General features: G+C 37.6%; 1 long non-coding RNA gene across 1 annotated transcript in view; it reads right to left on the reverse strand.

Moving 5' to 3' along the window:
* The window catches only part of LOC106883128 (uncharacterized), a 19848-nt gene that overhangs the window by 11762 nt on the left and 1578 nt on the right, over nt 1-6508 (reverse strand). The window lies entirely within an intron of this gene.

Consider the following 6508-nt stretch of genomic DNA (forward strand, 5'->3'; position numbering starts at 1 on the left):
TTGCATCTGCCTTAGCGAAGGCAGAGGTATTGTTTTCAGTCGTATTTGTTTGTCTGTGCACAAGATATTTCAAGAACCGCCGGATGGATTCGGATAAAACTTTCAGGGATGTTTGGCCTCGTGACTGGCACGAACTGATTAAATTTCGGGATCAATCCGTTCCCGAACAAGGATTCAGGATTATTTTTCCTGTTTTTTTTTTTTTTTACTTAATTTTTGAGAGCAGTCGGCTTCATTTTTAGTATTCTCTTTTGTGAGAGCAGTCGAGTTTATTTCAGATATTCTCTGAGTGCTCTTGTTCTTTTACTTGTTTCAGTCATTTGACTGCAGCCATGCTGGAGCACCGGCTTTAGTCAAACAAATCGATTCCAGGACTTAGTCTTTGTAAGCCTAGTACTTATTCTATCGATATATATATTTATCATTGATTAAATGAACAAGCAATAAAAATGTTGCACAGATTATAACTACTCACGGCTAATGTTTATGCTGAATACTTTCAAGCATTATATGATATATGGCAGTGTCTTTATTATTTTTATTTATTACAATTGTTATTATAAGCACTTTCCACTCCACTCCTACACTTATACAAAAGGTTTCATAACGAGGACAACGGATATATACAAAAAAAGTCAAGGCAACCTGTTGGATGTATTTAAATGTATGTGTATGTGTGTGTGTGTGAACATAGTTATTTTATTATATGGACACTCCTCACTAACAATCTATATTTAACTACCACATTAAAAGTGTCAGAATATAGGGTGACAAAGGAATTAGGCGACAAAACGAAAGATGGCGAGTGTTTAAAATCTAAGAATTGCGAGTAAGGGAGATAATCTTAGTAAGATCAGCTGATTGTACATATATGTAGATTGGGATGTATTTGGTCTTTAAAAATGACCAGTGAAACCAACAGCCATACTTAAATTCGGAGCTTTATCTCAGAGACATAACAGACCTGTCAAGACCTGGTTGAAGACTAGCGGAGAACCAGGAGCGGGTTCATGACAGGGCTTATGACTATGTTGGTTAGAGATCTTTCTTCACCTGATGCTTCATGGACGATAAGAGTTAGGGGAACTTAGGGTAAGATCTCCGGCACAGATATTCAGTGCTGTCTTAAGGAATGGACACACTGGGCAGTTGTCCGAAGACCTCATGGAAAACGCTTTACGGTATTTGACCTGACACTTTAGATACTGAGATCAAATGCCGCTGAGGTTCAGTTCTGCCATTCATCTTTTCGGGGTCGATAAAATAAACACCAACCGAACTCTGGTGTTGATGTAAGCGACCTACACCCTCTCTTAAGACTGCTGGCCCTCTGAGAAATTTTGAAACCCTTAGAGCTTTCCCAGAACCTTTGTGGGTCAACGCTTGCCAGAAAGATATGAGTAAGGAAGGAATTCCGGGGAAATAATGTTCTGGCAAGGAACAACTGGGTATAATGGTTAGTATGGGTGCTGGCGGGGTGTAGACACAACCAGAGTGATAGGAGGAGGAGAGACTAATAGAATGGAAAGACCCGTGTAAATATATGCATGATCTGGCTTGTAGTCAATAAATAAATATTATAGGGTCCAGTAAAAGGATTTGTTTGGTGTGGGGTTGGGAGTTATGATGTTGCTACGACGGCTCTGGCTGTCACTATGACAATGCCCAATCCTTGTTGCTGTATGGGGGTTTCTGCTGGGGAGGTCAAAGATCAGAGGTCAGATTAACAACCTCATCTCAGAAGTAAAATGTGTTTGGCGTTGGGTGAAAGCTTCTACCCGGAAAAAGACCCCCCAAAACGAGGAAAAGTTACAGAAAACTCAGGCGTGGCTGTGTGGTAAGAAGCTTGCTTCCCAACCACATGGTCCCGGGTTCAGTCCCACTGCGTGGCACCTTGGGCAAGTATCTTTTACTTTCGCCTCTAGCCGATCAAAGCCTTGTGAGTGGATTTGGTAGACAGAAACTGAAAGGAGCCCATCGTGTATATAAATGGATACAACATTGATGAATAACACTTGATTTACACCAGTTATCATTTATTAATTAAACACAAAAGACAGAATCTCAACTGAGTTGAGTCAATTGTTATTCATCAATTTTATCTACATTTTCTGTTTTCTTTGAATATTGATAAACTTCAGTTTGTTCTTATCATTACCTATCATCTATGATCATTAACACCAATGCTCATGGTTAAATATAGGTAATACACCAGTGATTCATTGAATATATATGTATATATATATATGTATATATACATGGGGCGTGCAAGAGAGACGTTTGCATTGGCATGGTCATGTACTACGGACGGATGAGGAGAGTTGTGTGAAGAAGTGCCACTGCATCTATATGTGCAGATGTCTATACACATATATACAAATGCATATATATATATATCCATCATCATCATCATCATCATTTAACGTCCGCTTTCCATGCTAGCATGGGTTGGACGATTTGACTGAGGACTGGTGAAACCAGATGGCTACACCAGGCTCCAATTTGATTTGGCAGAGTTTCTACAGCTGGATGCCCTTCCTAACGCCAACCACTCAGAGAGTGTAGTGGGTGCTTTTTACGTGCCACCGGCACGAAGGCCAGTCAGGTGGTACTGGCAACGGCCACGCCCAGAATGGTGTATTTTATGTGCCACCCGCACAAGAGCCAGTCCAGGGGCACTGGCAATGATCTCGCTCGAAAGTCCTTACACATGCCGCAGGCACAAGTGCCAGAAAGGCGACGCTGGGCACAGGTGCCATCACGATTTCGCTTTCGCTTGCCCCAGCAAGTCTTCGCAAGCTGAGTTTCGTGTCCAATGAAGGAGACGACGTTGGCATGGGTGCCAGTCGTCGAATTTATTTCCATATCTATATATATCTGAATAAATAACTGTTTTGACATATTTTTAATTGTAGGAGTAAAACATTTTTTAGTCGATTCATAAATATTTTTAATGTGTTTTTAGTCGCCTGACAGGCTTTAGTAATTCATTTTGATTACTTATTTTTAGCTGATTGTATATACCTTCTTGACATATATTTGTACTTTTATGGGAATATATATATTTATTACCTTTCTGTGCTTTTATACATATTATCCTTTGATATGTTGAAGGCCATGGTAATATTTATATATGATCAAATGTATAGAAGCGTGGTGTTATATAAAGTCGTTGACTTGAATTTGATGTTTGTTCTCCAATCAATGTTCATATATATATATATATATATGCGTGTGTGCGCGCGCGTGTGTGTATGTGTTTGCATGTATATATGTGAGATAATAGTGAAAGTATTAAACTGAAAGTATTATCTCACATTACAATAGAGATGTTACTGTCTCACTTTCGACACGTAATACTGAAATAGTGTCAGAGGTAAGAGATTGCGTCAGGCTCGCATTAAGCAAGAAATGGAAAATTTTTTGGCCCATGACAACCAATGTTGGTGTGTTTACATCCCCGTAACTTAGCAGTTCGGCAAAAGTGACCGATAGAATAAGTACTAGGCTTACAAAGAATAAGTCCTGGGATCGATTTGCTCATCTAAAGGTGGTGCTCCAGCATGGCCACAGTCAAATGACTGAAACAAAAAAAATAGAATATATATATATATATATATATATATATATATATAGAGAGAGAGAGAGAGAGAGAGAGAGAGAGAAAATTAAGAATAAGGATTACTCTGAAGTAGCAATAACATTACCTTCATTTCTATAATCGCATATTGCCTTTTAAGACGAAAACATGTTTCAATTGCACCCATTACTAATCGTTGCAATAGCAACCAAACAATAAAACTGTCACACGACTCAGGTTTCAGTCTTATTGAAAAAAAAAGCTCATATCCTCTAGAACAAGTTGAAAGCATTCCTTTCTCATTCAGCCAACATTAAGCAATGTATATATGTGTGTTTGTGTGTGTAAATACACACACATGTATGTGTGTGTGTGCATCTTCCTTCATCTCATCCAGCTCTGGATTCCACCTTCGATGACCTGCCTTAACCTATTATCTAATATCTATAATATGGGCTTAACCTTGTAATCCTGACAGAATACCACCATTATGAACATTCAGCTGATCTTTGATCGGCCTCTTGTGATTCAAAATCTTTTAATATTCATTTCTACCCTCAAGTTATGTCAATGTTTAAATATATAAATATACATATACACACACACACACACACATGTACTATATGCATGTGTGTGTGTGTGTGTGTGTGTGTGTGTGTGTGTGTTTGTGTACATATATATGTATATTTATATATTTAAACATTGACATAACTTGAGGGTAGAAATGAATATGACAAGAGTTTAAATCACAAGAGGCCGATCAAAGATCAGCTGAAGAATGTTCATAATGGTGGTGATATATATGCTGGTATTCTGTCAGAAGGATTACAAAGTTACACTGCCCAAAAAAAAAAAAAAATCGATATTCATCAATCCCAACTAATATTCATTCGAATATCGAAAGATATAACCAATATCAAACACACATACACAAGGTATGTATTTTGCTAGTTTGTGGGTTGGCTGCGCTTATAGGCATATGGGAATATATTCTCATCAATTCACCTGGTGTTAAAAAACCTGTAAGTCATAGACAAACTAGATAGCTCACATCTGGTCCCATTCAGGAGTGATAGACATTGGTGTTTTGTCATTTTTGTGGCTTGTCAGTACCACGTATCTGAAACGAGGCCCGATGTAAGCAATTATCGAACCAGAGTCATTACCCGAATGTTTGCAACAAGGTAGACTCCGCTAAAGGTAACCAAAGTACCAAGAAGTGGTATTAAACCAGGTGATGGATTAAATCTAGCATCTATGTCACAGAGGGATTTGCCAAACAAACCTCAGTTTTTATTTATTTATTTCTTTTATCTGAAGTATCTGCTCACTATACTTTAATCAACAAATATGGCGTAGTGGTTAAGAGCACGGGCTACTAACCCCAAGATTCCGAGTTCGATTCCAGGCAGTGACTTGAATAACAATCATAATAATCATAATAATAATAATAATAATAACATCAAAAAATACCTTAGGAATAAGAACCCAGGTTCGAAATTTCCCCAAGAGAATTCATGAAGGCTGGAGGGTATATCAGCCAAAACGTTGTGTTGACAACAAACAAGATGAGGACAGATATCCATCAAATGTAAATAGTGTACATCATTCCCCATCTCTTAAATATAGAACTATATGAAATATTTTTTATTTGCAATATTAATGTATCTCGTAGCTGGCACTCAGTAGTTTGTCTGACTGTCTACATGCCATAGATCACTTTGATCTGGAGCTAAGAAGAAAAACAAGTAAAATAACAAGTTAAAATACATAAAGCCGACAAGGGAACTATCGTTCATGTTACCCAAATTAATACAAATATTCACATCAAGTTCATGAACTTACTTGGAATAGAATTTATTTGGAATTTATTCAAAATACAATAAGAAAGCATATAAAACATATATTGTATTTGAAAGTATGAGAGATGTACGGGCATATTAAAGTACCCCAGTTTCTATAGCGCATATTCAGCATGTAATATTTAAAGAATCTTCGCATTTAGGACCCAGGATATTTTTTTGCGATATTTTCTTGGAAAAAAAAAGTGCGTCTTAAATGTCATCAAATACAGTCATTTCTCAAACAGAGTACCACAAGGATCCGTCTTCTCAACAATGCTTTTTAACCTGCTTGGTCTTTCTACACTTCTACAAAATGTACATGCTATATGTTGATGACATCACAATCGTATACTCCCACTATTCCCCTGGCTGCTCCACAACTACTCCAGCTACGTACATATCTGACTCTAAACAAATAAATTCTTAGAAGTAGCATCTACCAAGTCTACCATTTTTATCAGTTACCAGTGTATCGAATACAGTCCATCACCACACTCGCAAATATAAACACATCACATACAAAGAGCTGCAAAGAATATTAGGAGGATAACGGACATCACGTTTACAACGTTTAGAGCATACATAAAAAGCAAACAACTTACTTATTAGGTACCACATTTGACCACACAAAGATACAACAATACTAAACTCACAATATACTAAGGCTTTGCTAGTCGTGCTTCACGAACACATCATCGTGCACATCACATCATCGCAGCTGTACACAGACATTGACAGGCAGAATAATCTTTACAATGAAACAAAAATATTGAAAATGAAAGACGACCTGGATACACCGGAGGCAGGTTATTGCCAAATATTTTCCACACTCCAACCAAAAACACTTGGCCTGTCTCAACTGAACAGATCATCAAAAGCAACCAAGCACACAAGAATAGATTGGACAGCGAAGAAAATGCAAAATGTCCGAAGAATTAAACTGTTTCCAAGATGATAATTTACTGCATGTTAGAGTGTGCAGTGAGAACTACGGCAAAGCTGGAGCAATGAAGTTGTTCTTTAGATACACTTCTCGACTGATGATCCTGTAGCCTCTGTGTGTGTGTGTATATATATATATATA

This window comes from Octopus bimaculoides, chromosome 7 (genome assembly GCF_001194135.2).
Source record: "Octopus bimaculoides isolate UCB-OBI-ISO-001 chromosome 7, ASM119413v2, whole genome shotgun sequence".
NCBI classification, from domain to species: domain Eukaryota; kingdom Metazoa; phylum Mollusca; class Cephalopoda; order Octopoda; family Octopodidae; genus Octopus; species Octopus bimaculoides.